The sequence below is a fragment of the Felis catus genome, chromosome A1 (assembly GCF_018350175.1).
Source record: "Felis catus isolate Fca126 chromosome A1, F.catus_Fca126_mat1.0, whole genome shotgun sequence".
NCBI classification, from domain to species: domain Eukaryota; kingdom Metazoa; phylum Chordata; class Mammalia; order Carnivora; family Felidae; genus Felis; species Felis catus.
In genome coordinates this window covers 71,008,836-71,024,276 of record NC_058368.1, presented here as the reverse complement: position 1 = coordinate 71,024,276, position 15,441 = coordinate 71,008,836, and the positions used below count along the sequence as shown (strand labels likewise).

Below are 15,441 nucleotides of genomic sequence, written 5' to 3'. Positions count from 1 at the left end.
TAAGTCATACAGGCCTACACGTTTGTCAAAATTCAAAGAATGAACTAAGTTTATTTACTTTAAGAGAGAATGCATGTGTGCATGAGGGAGAGGGGCAGAGAGAGAGAGGGAGAGACAGAGAATCCCAAGCAGGCTTGTGCTGCCAGCATGGAGCCCGATGAAGGGCTCAAACTCATGAACCGTGAGATCATGACCTGAGCTGAAACCAAGAGTTGGACACTTAACTGACTGAATCCCCTAGGTGCCCCTCATGTAATTTATTGAATATTGTACTGAAAGTGAAAAACAGTGGTTGTGTGGGAGAGAGTGCCAAATCCTAACCACTAGACCACCAGGGAACACCTAACAGTGGTTGTATGGTACAAATGGTGGTCAGTGTATTTATTGGTTGTTTACCTGGGCTCATGTAGCTGACTGGGAGCTGAGGCACCCTGCTGCTGCCCAGTATTATGAAAGAGGATCTTTTTTCTTTTTTAATGTTTATCTTTGAGAGAGAGAGAGAGCATGAGCTGGGGAGAGGTAAAGAGAGAGGGAGACAGAGGAGCTGAAGCAGGCTCCTGGCTGACAGCAGACAGCCTGATGCAGGGTTTAAACTCACCAACCGTGAGATCATGACCTGAGCCAAAGTTGGACGGACAATTAACTGACTGAGCCACTCAGGCACTCCCATGACAGAGGATCTTACTGCCTATTGCTGGCACAGGGAAGATCCAAATTCAAAATTTAAAGTGCAGTTGCTACTGAAGGTGTATCACTTTTGCACCATGGTAAAGTAGAAAAATCCTAAATCGAACCATCATAAGTTGGAGACCATCTGTATTAGACTATTTCTACAATAAAATGTTAAAAACTAGTTAATGACTTATACTATATGATTTCACTCATATGTAGAAGTTAAGAAACAAATTAACAAAAAGAGAGACAAAAAGCAGACATTTTAACTACTTTATTTTTTATTATTTTATTATTTTTAAAATTTTACATCCAAGTTAGTTAACATATAGTGCAATAATGATTTCAGTAGATTCCTTAATGCCCCTTACCCATTTAGACCATCCCCCCTCCCACAACCCCTCCAGTACCCTCTGTTTGTTCTCCATATTTAAGGGTCTCTTATGTTTTGTCCCTCTCCCTGTCTTTATATTATTTTTGCTTCCCTTCCCTTGTGTTAATCTGTTCTGTGTCTTACAGTCCTCATGAGTGAAGTCACATGATACTTGTCTTTCTCTGACAGACTAATTTCACTTAGCATAATACCCCCTAGTTCCATCCACATAGTTGCAAATGGCCAGATTTTGTTTTATTTTTTTTTTTTTTGATTGCCAAGTAGTACTCCATTGTGTATATATACCACATCTTCTTTACCCATTCATCCACTGATGGACATTTGGGCTCTTTCCATACTTTGGCTATTGGCGGTAGTGCTGCTATAAACATTGGGGTGCATGTGCCCCTTCCAAACAGCATACCTGTATCCCTTGGATAAATACCTAGTAGTGCAATTGCTGGGTCGTAGGGTAGTTCTATTTTTAATTTTTTGAGGAACCTCCATACTGTTTCCCAGAGTGGTTGCATCAGTTTGCATTCCCACCAGCAGTGCAAAAGAGATCCTCTTTCTCCGCATCCTCGTAAACATCTGTTGTTGTCTATGTTAATGTTAGCCATTCTGACAGGTGTGAGGTGGTATCTCAGTGTGGTTTTGATTTGTATTTCCCTGACGATGAGTGATGTTGAGCATTTTGTCATGTGTCGGTTGGAAAAAGCAGACTCTTAAATACAGAGAACAAACTGGTGGTTGCCTGAAGGGAGGTAGATGGTGAAGCCAGATAAAGGGGATCAAGAAAGAGTCCATTTTGATAAGCACTGAGTAATGTAATATATAGAATTGAGTCATTGGGGTGCCTGGGTTGCTTACTTGGTTGAGCGTCCAACTTCAGCTCAGGTCATGATCTCATGGTTTGTGAGTCTGAGCCCTGAGTCAGGCTCTGTGCTGATAGTGTGGAGCCTGCTTGAGATTGTCTTTCCCTCTCTCTCTGTCCCTCCCCTGCTTGCTGTCTCTCAAAATAAATAAAAATAAACTAAAAAAATATATATTTTTATCATCCCCAAAAGAAACTCCATACTCTTCAGCAGTTACTCCCAGATTCCCCCAACCTTCCCAGCTCTAGGCAACCATGAATCTACCTTGTTTCTCTGTAGATTTGCTTATTCTGGGCATTTTATGTGAATGGAATCATGCAATATGTGATCTTTTGAGACTAGTTTCCTTGCCTAGTACAATGTTTCAAGGTTCATCATATTGTAGCATGTATCAGTACTTCCTTATTGCCAAATAATATTCCATTGTATGGATATACCACTTAGAATGTATCTATTATCAGTTAATGAACATTTGGTTTTGGCTTTTGGCTATTAGGAAAAATGCTGCTATGAACATTCATGTACAAGTTTTTGTGTGGTTATCTGTTTTCATTTCTCTTGGGTACATGCCTAGGAGATAGGAGAACTACTGGATTATAAGGCAACTCTATCTATGTCTAATCTTCTGAGGAACTAGTAACTATTTCCGAAGTGGCTGTGTCAATTTACATTCCAATCAGAAGTATATGAAGGTTCCAATTGCTCTATATCCTTACCAACACTTGTTATGGTCTTTTAAAAAATTAATTAATTAAAGATGTTTATTTCTTTTTGAGAAAGAGAGTCAGTGAGCGGGGGAGGGACAGAGAGCTCCCATCCAAAGTGGGCTCTCTGCTGACAGCAGAAAGCCTGATGTAGGGCTTGAACCTACAAACCATGAGATCATGACCTGAGCTGAAGTCAGATGCTTAACTAAGCCACCCAGGCACCCCTATGATCTTTCCAAAAAAATGTTTATTTATTTATTTTGAGAGAGAGAGAGCATGAGTGGGAGAGGCACAGAGAGAGAGGAAGGAAGAGAGAGAATCCCAAGCATGCTGTCAGAACAGAGCCTGATGTGGGGCTCAAACTCAAACCGTGAGATCATGACCTGAGCAGAAATCAGGAGTCGGATGCCCAATGGACTAAGCCACCCAGGCACCCCTGGTAGTGTGGCTTTGAGGTACACTTTGCACACAACTTTAAAAAAAGATTTTTTTTACATTTATTTATTTTCGAGAGACAGAGCACTAGCAGGGGAGGGGCAGAGAGAGAGGAAGACCCAGAATCCGAGGCAGGCTCCAGGCTCTGAGCCATCAGCACAGAGCCCAACGTGGGGCTCAAACTCAGAAACTGTGAGATCATGACCTGAGCCAAAGTCGGATGCCCAACTGACTGAGCCCCCCAGGTGACCCTGCACACAACTTTTTTTTTTTTTTAACGTTTATTTATTTTTGAGACAGAGACAGAGCATGAACGGGGGAGGGTCAGAGAGAGGGAGACACAGAATCGGAAGCAGGCTCCAGGGTCTGAGCTATCAGCCCAGAGGCCGATGCGGGGCTCGAACTCACGGACCGTGAGATCGTGACCTGAGCCGAAGTCGGATGCTCAACCGACTGAGCCACCCAGGCGCCCCAGCACACAACTTTTTAAAAAGACAATTTACCTACTAAAGGCATGTGTTGCCTTTCTCCTTGTGAATAACAACTGCCATGCTCAGATTTGTCTGTGGAGCTGTGGAGTCTTCCCACTCTTACTATTTTCGTTGTTCTCACTCATCACTTGGTCTCACAGCCTCAGAGGGGCAGTGTCATAATTTCTGTTTTCTAGCAGGGCAGCAGAGGCACCAGGAGCCATGAGACTGGCTCTAGGCAGGACAATCTGTGAGTGGAGGAACAGGGTGCTTCGACATGCTTTCTCCTAAGGGAGCCACTACCCATGTCTACGTGATGCAAAGGATCCAGAGGAAATCTGAATGACATCATCACTCAGGTGATGGCCAAACATCTAGATACTTGAAAACATTTAGATAACTGATAGGATTTGTCCTCTTCTTTAAGATCGTTTGTGATTCTGAAAAGAAAATTTCCTGAATACTATCCCCAGATTCTATCTGATGTCTCTGGTCTGGTACATTTAAAACTTTTTAACCAGTAGGAGAGGGATCAATCAAATGCTATCTACTGTGCTGGGTGCTGGGAACAGGTGAGGAGGGATAGGGAAAGGTATATAAATAACTTTATATTGATATATAAATCAACAGAGGAATGTGTAATCTAGTTGTGGCAATGAAAGACCCACAGAATGAGAAGTAAAACAGTTAAAGTCAGTGGAACAGACAACAGGACTTAGAAAGGATTAGAGGCAGGAGGGGGAGCTTCAGGCTCAGACAGGGGGCAGGGGAGTTGGGGATCTCATTAGGTGCTGAGGAGAGGGCAGCACCCAGCAAAGAGCCAGGAATGGGCAGAAGGCAGAGGCAGGAACAGTGAGCAAATACAGAGGCAGATGGTCAGTACGTATGAGGTTAGGTAGGGAAGGGGCTGGCACCAGGAGATGGACAGAAAGACCAGAGATTCCCAGGTGGGCAGGGGTGAGCCCCAATTTAGGAATACAAGGGCTAAGTCCTTGTATTTGGTCCCCCTTTGAGGGAGGCAAGGGTGTTGGGGGTGGTGGGACAAGACTTGGAGTTCAGTTGAGAAAACACTCTCCATAGTGGAAGCTGCTAGTGCTCAGGCCTGGACTGGGGGAAGGTCCACCCCCTCTGCCCCTTGAGTGTTACGTGGAGAAGCTCCCTGCCCGAGCCTGCTCTGCCCACGGGCTATGTCTCCATCTCCTGAGCGTGAAGCACATGCTTTTATCTCCAGAGGGCCTCTAGTCCTGAAGCTACTCAATTTTGTCTTTGGGGTGGGTGTGTTTACACAGGCCTCTGATCTGGAGAGTGCAGTGCAGGTGCAGTACAGTGCATTTTCTTGTCTGAAAAGGAAATGTAAAGTACACAAGGAGTGGGAATGAGGCCTGCCTCCCTCCCTTTTGCCTTCTAATTGGTCTCCCTCTGCCCTGTGGATGGTGAAGGTGGCTCCCTTCCCACCTGGTGTAAAACACAGCCCCAAGCAAAGCTGCCCTCTCCCTCTCAACTTGCTGGATTTGTGTTTCCCCACTTCTCTGGGTTAGAGAAGGTAATTAACTGTTTGGGTTTAAAAGCCCTCCTGCTGGGTTGCAGTCTGCATGGGAGAATGAAAGCAAACAAGCGAAAGGGAACAGTGTCATCAAAGGACTCTGCACCTACCTTTCTGCTTATAAGGACAAAAACACTGCCATTTGCCACAGGTGCCATGGACCGACCACCCACCCACCTGGGGCAGGGTCTGCGGGCCTTTCATTCTTTTTTAAGGGTAAGTCGAGAGTGATTGGTTCATGATGTAATGAGGCGGCCCTGCCAGGGTTTCAGATACATCAGGTAACAGCCATGTCACCTGTCCAGGCTGGAGCAGTTTTACTGTGATGCTCACAACTGTTTTGGCTGATGACTTCCTTCAGGTTACAAGCCCACCTGAGATACACTTCTAGTATAACTAATCCAAACTGTCCTCTAAGTATTAAGAATCAATTTTCTTAAAAAGTGAAAGCTTCACTTCTACGTGGGAAAACATCTGTTTTCCTGCCCGTCACCAATTTTGGAGGTGAATGGGGCCCACTTGTCTGCGAGGCTGCACTAAGGTAGGTTGTACAGGAGCTCCGCCATGCCAACGGTGCTGCTGGGAAATTCCTGTCTGCGTGCCAACTGCTTCAGCAACACTTCTCTAAGGTGCTGACACAAAGAATCTTGTCTCCATAAGTAGGAGGTTATAAAAGCTTACAGATAGAGTATGAATGTCTAATGATAAGGCACAAACAGCCTTGCAATTCAACAAACCAAACTAACGGGAATTTCAGCAGGTGCAAGGCCTTGGCTTCACATTTTGGGGGAAAGAAGCTTTACTCTGTGGCAGAGCAAATAGGATTCTTTAGCTTCCGTAGTGTTAATTAGTCTTCCTGGCAGCCATGAATGAAGAAATCAGGTAACTAGATAAGCTCTGTGATGGCAGAAATCAAACACAAGGAAATATTTCTTGCCGCATGCTAAACCGGACCATTATTCTCACAAACTCCTTTTAATGTCGGTGTGGCTTTAAAATGAAAAGGAATTTTAAAATCCCCTGCCTAGTATTATCAGCTTGTTCCATCTTTGTGGATTTTGATTTCTGTTCTTCAAATACACAGTCACACTTCATTTTATAGTAACTAATCATTTCATTTTCATGGTTCATTGTTGTTGTTTGTCTTGCTTCCTAATTGTTTCCCAAAGAAAGTGATAGTTAAAAAGGCTTTGTTTCTTTTAGGTGGCAAATTTACAGGTATTTTATTTTAATATTATTTTTAAGATTTATTTATTTAAATGTTATTTATTTTGAGAGAGAGGGAGAGAATGAACGAGCGGGGGAGGGGCAGGGAGAGAGGGAGACAGAGGATCCGAAGCAGACTCCATGCTGTCAGCGCAGAGCCCAACACGAGGCCTGAACCCAAGAACCACGAGATGGTGACCTGAGCCAAAATCAAGTCAGATACTTAACTGACTGAGCCACCCAGCCACCCCTTAGATTTATTTTTAAGTAATCTCTACACCCAATGTAGGGCTCGAACTCACAACCCCGAGTTCAAGAGTGATATGCTCCATCAACCGAGCCAGCCACATGCCCCCAAATTTTTAGGTATTTTAGGGAGAACTTCTCCATTCTACTCTTCATCATCTTATTTTTGTTCTAAAATCAACAAGGAAAAGAGAAGAAGAATCTAATGTGGAAAATTGAAGAATGGAGGACGATAATGGCCATTAGAATATTTTATTTTTAAACAGGCACATTCTGCCCTTTGAGAACATGGTTTGGTTACAGCAAAGGGCCCTTCTCAAGGACAGAGCCACACAGGAGGAGGTTTCTCTTTGCGATCTATGGGGGCATGCCATAACTCCTCTGAAAATGGGTCCCAAGGAGAAAGTGGCAGAGCCCAGGGCCCTCTTACCTAGCGTACCAACACCAGCTCTCCTACGATTCAATGCCTTCCTTGAGAAAATACTACTAAAACAATGCAGCAGCCCACACCACACTTCATTTTCATTGTGTTGTCCACCTTGCTTCTTGCCAGCTCTTCACGTGGAGTTTCTCAGCAGCTTCATTCCTTCACCGGTGCCAGGCAGGCTCAGTGTGGAGCCACTTGGGTTTTCTTCCCTCTTTTATCGCCCAGTAAATTTTCATAAAGTATTTAACGTGAGAACAAGCAGGTTAATTTACCATGCCGGAGAGCCAGGCTCTCAGAAGGCTCCTTGCAACACTGCCATGTTTTGGCGTCAGAGTCAGAGGCCTCGGTCCCAGCGGCGAGGAAGCTTGCCAGAGCCTTCTCTGTGCAGACACCAGGTGTGATTTAGCATAACAGATTGTGTGGACGTTCTGCAGCTTCTATACTCCATGCGTCAGGATCAAATTGTATCCTTCGTGCTAGATGAAGATGAAAGTCTCAGGGGCTAAAAGCTCTGCCAGGAAAAGCTTCTGGACGTACATACAGGAACTGAGAACATCATCCCACCTTGCAACACATGCCTGGTTTCAGGAACATCAAAGTCCTTCTTAACAATGTTAGTACCTTGTTGAAATGCCCTGTTATATCACAATACTCTTTTTCCCACACAATAGGGGGGCAATGAGAACCATTTTTTAAAATATAAAAATATGCAAAAAATGGAATAAGGAAATTAAAAAACTTATTGAATCCAGCCTTCAATATATACTTAGTCAGTTGCCCAAATCATGCATGAAGTGTTGGTTGACAGTGACTTTGAACACCAGTGCTCCAGAGGTTAGCCCTTGGGATGCTGCTTAGGGAAGACTGAGCTTTGATGCTAGACAGTGCAGATCTCAGAGATGAGAACTGCATGCTCCCTGCAGATGGCAAGCTTAGTGAGCCTTGAGAAAAGGACAGGCCTGAAGCGGAGGTCAGCCCAGGGGGAGAGTGGCTGAAGGCACGTGGAAAGTGATTTTAGGACAAGCTTAGCAAAAACAACTGCCAAAATTACCAGACTTCTTGTCCAGACCACTGCCATGTGCAATTTAATGCTTAGAGTGATGTGCCGTTGGTAAGTGGTGAGGACCAGTGGCATCCCAGTGCTGACTAATATGGCTTTGGAAGGAAGTATGTATGTTCACACATTCAGAATCACTGGATAGCAAGGATGTAAACTTTTTTTCTTCAGATTTTAGCATAGTTGACACGTAATGCTACATTAGTTTCAGGTGTACAACATAGTGATTCAGCTTCTCTATACATTATCACCACAAGTGTGGCTGCCACCTGTCACCCATACAACACTATTACAATATCATTGACCGTATTTCTTGTGCTATGCCTTTTATTCCTGTGACTTATTCATTCCAGAACTGGAAGCCTGTATCTCCCACTCCCCTTTACCCATTTTGCCCATCCCCAACTCCTCTTCCCTCTGGCAACCATCAGTCTGTTCTATTTACAGGTCTGATTCTGCTTTTCGTTTATTCATTTTTTTTCAGATTCCACATATGTGTGAAGTCATATGGTATTTATCTTTCTCAGTCTGACTTATTTAACTTAGCACATAATACCATCTGGGGCCATCCATGTCACAAATGTCATGATCTCATCTTTTTTATGGCTGTGTAATATTCAATTGTGTATATGTGTGTGTGTGTGTATACACACACATATGCACACACTTATCTTCTTTATCCATTCATCTATCAATGGACACTTAGGTTGTTTCCATGTTTCTATATTGTAAATAATGCTGCAATAAACAGAAATGTATGTATCTTTTCAAATTAGTGTTTTTGTTTTCTTTGGGTAAATACCCAAATTTATTAGTGGAATTATTGGATTATATGGTATTTCTATTTTTAATTTTTTTGAGGACCCTCTTTACTGGTTTCCACAGTGGCTGTACCAATTTACATTCCCACCAACAGTGCACAAAAGTTTCTTTCTCCACATCTTTGCCAACACTTGTTATTTCTTGTCTTTTGGAATAGTGATGTAAATGTTACACAGTTCTTTTTTTAACTTTTCTTTTTTTTTTATATACCCTATTGGTTTTTTCCATTTATTTATCTACTTAAAAAAATAATCTCCATTCCCAACGTGGGGCTCAAACTCATGACCCCGAAGTCAAGAGTCACATGCTCTTTCTTAACTGAGCCAGCCAGCTCAGTTAAATGCCACCTGATGGAGTGCATTTTTTAACTTTTCAAAGGGCCTGCATCTCATTTGCTCTCACAGCAGTCCTGAGGGGTAGACAGGGCAGGTTTTATTATCCATGTTTGCCTGAAGAACATGGAGGTTACAAGAGTTAACTTTTTCAGAGAGTGCACAGAGAGTCAGCAGTGGAGGTGATGCAGAACTCAAGTGTCACGGTCCCAATCCTGGGCCCTGTCTGTGGAATCCCTCCTTGCATCGCATAGGGTCTGTGACTTACCTAGTAGCCTATAATAAACTATTTTGTTTTCTGCTCTAACTTAATAGAGTAGATTCTGTGGTTGGCTACCAGGAGCCCTGACCAGTACAGGGATCATAATACACATGCTTCCCCTGCTTTTTTCACCCAACAATAGGCAGAGTACATCTCTATGAAGGAGAAAATCTCCACAATCATGTTATGACTGCACAGTATTCTATTGCATAGATATACTATAATTTACCTAATCAATCTCCTAATGGCTCAGAGTTTAAATTTCCCCAATGTTTTGCTATTAATTCTTTTATTTTTTCCAACACATATTTACTGAATACTGTTTATGTGTCAGGTACTATTTTAGGTAATGGAGATAACCAGTCCCTGCCTACATGGAACTTACATTCCAGTTAGGAAAGCAACTAATAAATGAGTAAACCAATAAACAATTGCAGGCTGTGGAAAGAGCTATCAAGAGGACAGAATTTAGTACCAGGATAGCATGCTAGGGGGCATTGGTACTTGAGTATGGCAGCAAAACAGCTTCTTTGAGGAGGTGACATTTGCCCTGATACTGAAAAGATTACACACAAAGCTGTAACGAATATCCCAGAACATTCATTTCAGAGCACTTGTCTGAATATTCCCTTAGGATACATCCTAGAAGAGCAAACGCTAGGTCAAATTACACGCTCATTTAGGCTCCAAAGGACTGGCCATGAAATTCCAACTCTCACGGTCTCCCTTTAAACCAGCTCTAGATCCAGCAAGTCTATGTTCCAACTGTGCCAATAACTGGCTCTGTAAGAGACTGGGCAGTTCCTTAACCTCACTGTGCCTCGGTTTCCTCATCTGAAAAATGGGGATGATAATAATGTCTGACTCAGGGATTGGTGAGGATTCAAAATGGTGTAATATAAACAGTTAATAAATGTTAGATTTAAAAAAAGATACATGCTCATCTTAATGTGTATACAAAACCTACTTTTTAAAAAAGGACCATTCAAATTTAAACTCCCATTTCCTGGTGCCCACTCACTTGGGGTTGGTTCTGAGCTCATACTAGCTTGACCTGTTTTCGATAACCCAGTGTCCTCATACCAGGACTATACCCAAATGGTAACAGGGAGTGTGTCTTGTGGTTCTTATATTCCGCAATGCCAAACTGAAAAGAAAACACAGGGAGCTGGTCTCCTGGCATTAAGGAGAATCCCCGAAGGGGCCAAATTTACTCACAGATAGTGGGAGCCAGCCTGTCCACCTGTCCAATCTTAGAACTTTCATTTTGAATGAAATCAGATATTAAATATCTAGAGTCTACTTGCCTATGGGTGCTGTGGTCTTCAGGGTACCAGACTCACCACTGCCTGATTTAAAAAAAATAAATATACAGCCACCTGCTAAATGTTTTTGTTCCAACTCAGAAACCCCAAACCCAGAATCTTGAATCCGTGCCTCAGCAGGAATGAAAGACCATAGGTTGTGGATGGCAAATGACTTACTGCAATCTGAAAAGGTCTATACTGCTGGTATAAAATGTGACCACATTCCGTTTCTTCCTTTACCCATCTGTTGCTGTTTTGGTCTACGGAAGAGGATGATTGTAAAGATTTAAATTTGGACTGTGTATAAGCTGATTTCTCAAGCCACATTTAATGTATTTTGGCAACAACTGCTACTTTGGTGCTGTTTGCCTAAGAAGGCAGGATGGAGCGAGAGGTTTTGATCTTTTTTGGGGTTGTATGCATTTTTTGTTCCCATGCCAGAGCTTTGATTGGGAGGAGGGGAAAAGTATAGAGAGTACCATAGAGGAAGGAGAAACCTTGTAGCCATGAGGCACCCAGCCTTGATGGGAGGAACTGGAGTGGACCTTCAGCTCCGGAGGCATGACCGGACTGAGGACATAAAAATAGGGAGTGCTTCACACATCTGTGTGTCATCCTTATACAGGGACTTGCTAGTCTTCTCTGTATCGTTCCAATTTTAGTATATGTGCTGCTGAAGCGAACACCAGGTTGTGTGCATTTTTGAATGGAAGTGGTTGTGATTAAGGCAGTGACATACAGATAGTGAGTTAATTTTTTTTTTTTTAATTTTAAAGAAAGGAGAGCAAGGGATAGGGAGGAAAATGAAAGAATGAAGACTGTGAGGAAAAAGAGCTCCAGAATGTCCCCTGGTTTCTCTGTCATCTTAGGCATATTAGTCTTGTCTCCATAACCAGGTAGAGGAGATAAACTCATTCAAGTCCAACCATGAGTTGAAGCCCTCAGAGTTCCTAGGGTAGGGTGGGCACAGAACAGCTGCCCTATCTGGGAAGATTACCTAGAGAGTCAGATGGGGAAATCTGCTTGCCCTGCATATGCTCTCTCTCTCCCCATCTATCTCTCTCTCTCTCACATGCACACACACCAACGCTGTTTTTTTCCATGTCTGTTAGGTTCTTGTAGTAAGAAGCAGGTGCCACATTCTTAAGTATGACAGATTCTTTCTTCTATTTTGTAAACATGATCAGAAACTGAGGTCCTAGAGTAAGAATCACAGAGAATCAGTCTTAGAGTTGGGAGGGGTCTGTCTCCCTCTCTCTGTGCCCCTCCCTGGCTCACACTGCCTCTCTCTGTCTCGTAAAAATAAATAAAATGTTAAAAAAAAAAAAAAGGGTTGGGAGGGGTCTTCAAAGTTACCCCCAAGAAGCTCTGTCCAGGGCAGTATGTCCTTCTATCCTCTTGGCAAGTGACTTCCCTGCTTTTGTGTAAGCATGGCCATGGGGCAGTCCTATAAATGTCTCAGGATGGTTACTGTATTTCCTAAGTGCTTGGTCTTCTAACACTCCTAGTTCTAATAGCTGTCTCTCTGAAAGCCTATGATACAGATTCAACTTCCTCTCACTGCTGAGTTGCCCTCCTCTGGACAGATTTGGCAAATGTTCTTTCTAAACTCGAAATAGGGGTCCCACTGCTCTTCATCTGGATGATATGCCCAGCCTGTGAGGGTATGACATCTGGCTGGCTGGCCAAACATTTAACTCCTAAGAAAAAAGTGTTGGTAAAAAAAGTGTTGGAAAAAGTGTTTGGTAAAAAGTGTTGGTTTGCTAGGATGTTACACTAACTTTATATTCACCCATTTGCTTAACAATATGGCTTACATTATAGTGTTCTTAAATCCAGCCATTGTGAATACCAATTTTTCAGTTTTTCAAAGGGGTTTGAAGAATGTTATATGTTTAGGGGCACCCGGGTGGCTCAGTCGGTTAAGTGGCCGACTTCAGCTCAGGGCATGATCTCACTGTTCTTGAGTTCGAGCCCCATGTCAGACTCTATGCTGACAGCTCAGAGCCTGGAGCCTGCTTTGGATTCTGTGTCTCTCTTGCTCTCTGCCCCTCCCCCCACTTGTGCACACACACATGCTCTCTCTAAAAAATAAACATTAAAAAAAATGTTATATGTTTAGTAACTTATAATAATATGGGAAAAATTACCACATCTCATAAAGGTCAGTCTTTACTTTCTCCCAAAGCTAAATAACATTATAAATATTCAGAATTATTCCTTTGGCAACTCATTTTTATCTGCCATGGAAAATACGCCACAGATGGAGGCATTCCTGAGATAAAAGTGGGAGGTGTATGGGGCCTCAGTTTCTAAACTGACAAGATGGGTTCTGAGTTTCTTTCTGGCTTTGACATTCAGCATTCTCTGCATAACTCTCCTCTGGTCAATTGCCTCAAGAGAACCCCCTCTTTCAAATAATAGAAATACACACCTTTATTACTTCTTTTTGGGTAGAAGTAAAAACATACTGCTCGATTAACGTCTCAGCTTATTATGTATTTTATGGTAGAAAAATGAAAAATATCTAATATTTTAAGTATTCTGTAGTTTTAAATATGTAAGATTTCAATCTTTGTCATTTTGTACAGAACGATAAATTTTTAAAAAGTTAGCTGAAATTTATTATGAGCTTTTACACATACTTCTAATATATAATTATGCATAATCAAAGAACAGATAATGCCTACCATCTATAAACTAGATTAAAGAAGCATTAACGGATATTAAAGCACTGGGATTTTGAGGACTTAAAACTAGTTTTGCAAGATGAAACATTCTGGAGATTGGTTGTACAACCATATGTATATACTTAATACTACTGAACTGTACACTTTAAATGGCTACAATGGTATATTTTATGTGATTTTTTTTTTACCACAACTAAAATTATTTTAAAATGCACCCTTCTTGGGGTACCTGGCTAGCTCAGCTGGAAGAGCATGCAACTCTTGATCTCAGGATTATGAGTCTGAGCCCCACATTGGGTATAGACATGACTTAAGTAAAAAAAAAAAATGCAATAAAACAGAATATGAAAAACTGCAACACAAGGTGACACATACATACAACAGGGCAGACATCACATGGTGGCTGTACAGATGTAGCAGAGACTGCTCCTGGCCCCAGCTTCCATTCTTGCCTCTTCCTTTGAGTTTTATGTCTTAAATCCTGCATGTCCCAGCCCCATTTACAGCTAGAATGTGAATGGAACAGAAGTGGTGCGTGTATGTTTAATCCCTTAAGGAAGCCATCTGCCCTCTACTTTCTCTTCTCCCATCTCATAGGCTGGAACTCAAACACAGTATGGAGTGAGTCTCAGCCTCATAGATTAAGGTGTCATAGCAACAAGGCAGAAGCAACTTAGTCTCTCAATGGCCTGGAGGAAGAGGGCTGCCCACCCACCGGGACCACTTGCCTGCCTTTGAACAGTTAGGTGAGAGAGAAATAAACTTCTTTTGGTTTGAGCCACTGCAGCTTTGGGTCTTTTTGTTACAGTAGCTGAGCCTATACGTTTACACAGGAGAATAATCACCTGCACATGCAGCTGGCAGACTGTCTGGGAAGACATAACAATAAAGATAGGCTCTGCTACAAAGTCCGGCTTCCCAGCCTCTAAGCCCTGGGCATTGACTGGCTGTCCTTCTCCCGGTACTGGAAAATTCCTTTCTCATTGCTCTGTGTGTGTTGAGTTGGGAGGCATGTTCCAAAGATGGAGGGAGGAGACCCAGCAGAAACGACAGGTGGAATTTTGGGGGGAGAGAGAGAGAGAGAGAGAGAGAGAGAGAGAGAGAGAATGAATAGATGATTAATTTGATTTTAGACGTGTTTGTTTAGGATTTCAATAGATAATGCCTCTTGACCATCAAAATTCTGAAACAACTGAACAAAAAGCACGAGGAAAATTAAAAACACTTCCTTTTTTGGGGTGCCTGGGTGGCGCAGTCGGTTAAGCGTCCGACTTCAGCCAGGTCACGATCTCGCGGTCCGTGAGTTCGAGCCCCGCGTCGGGCTCTGGGCTGATGGCTCAGAGCCTGGAGCCTGTTTCCGATTCTGTGTCTCCCTCTCTCTCTGCCCCTCCCCCGTTCATGCTCTATCTCTCTCTGTCCCAAAAATAAATAAACGTTGAAAAAAAAAATTAAAAAAAAAAAAAACACTTCCTTTTTTTTGATAAATGCTTATCTGAGGACACAGTTTAGTGAAAGATCATACTGACTTTCTAATACTGAACTGTGGAGTTGGACTGACCATTTTGTAGCTACGGTAGCAGCTCAAAGAGCCTAAATTTTTTTAAAATTAATGTTTATTTTTGAGAGAGAGAGAGAGAGAGAGAGAGCGCACACGAGCAGGGGAGGGGCAGAAGAGGGAGACACGAATCCCAAGCAGGCTCCAGGCTCTAGAGCTGTCTGCACAGAGCCTAACATGGGGCTTGAACCCATGAACCATGAGATCATGACCTGAGCCAAAGTCAGACGCTCAACTGACTGGGCCACCCAGGCATCCCAGAAGCTCAAAGATTCTAATGCAATGTAACATTGGGGGCTTATTTAATCCTTTCCCTTTAAACTATAGGCGCTGGTGGAGTAAAGAAATGTAAACTGTTTAATGAAATTCTTTCATTTTTTAATTTCCCTCTCATAGCTCTTTTCTTTGATAGATTTGGTGACATATCTCACATTTACTTGACCTCCACTGGTGATCAAATGG

General features: G+C 42.6%; 1 protein-coding gene and 1 non-coding gene across 12 annotated transcripts in view; both read right to left on the bottom strand.

Moving 5' to 3' along the window:
- Positions 1-15,441, bottom strand: part of CLYBL (citramalyl-CoA lyase) — a 266,697-nt gene that overhangs the window by 57,675 nt on the left and 193,581 nt on the right. The gene's annotated exons all lie outside the window — the stretch shown is intronic.
- Positions 11,315-11,420, bottom strand: LOC111556737. The gene has a single exon (XR_002736456.1). It is a non-coding gene; the product is annotated as a U6 spliceosomal RNA (small nuclear RNA).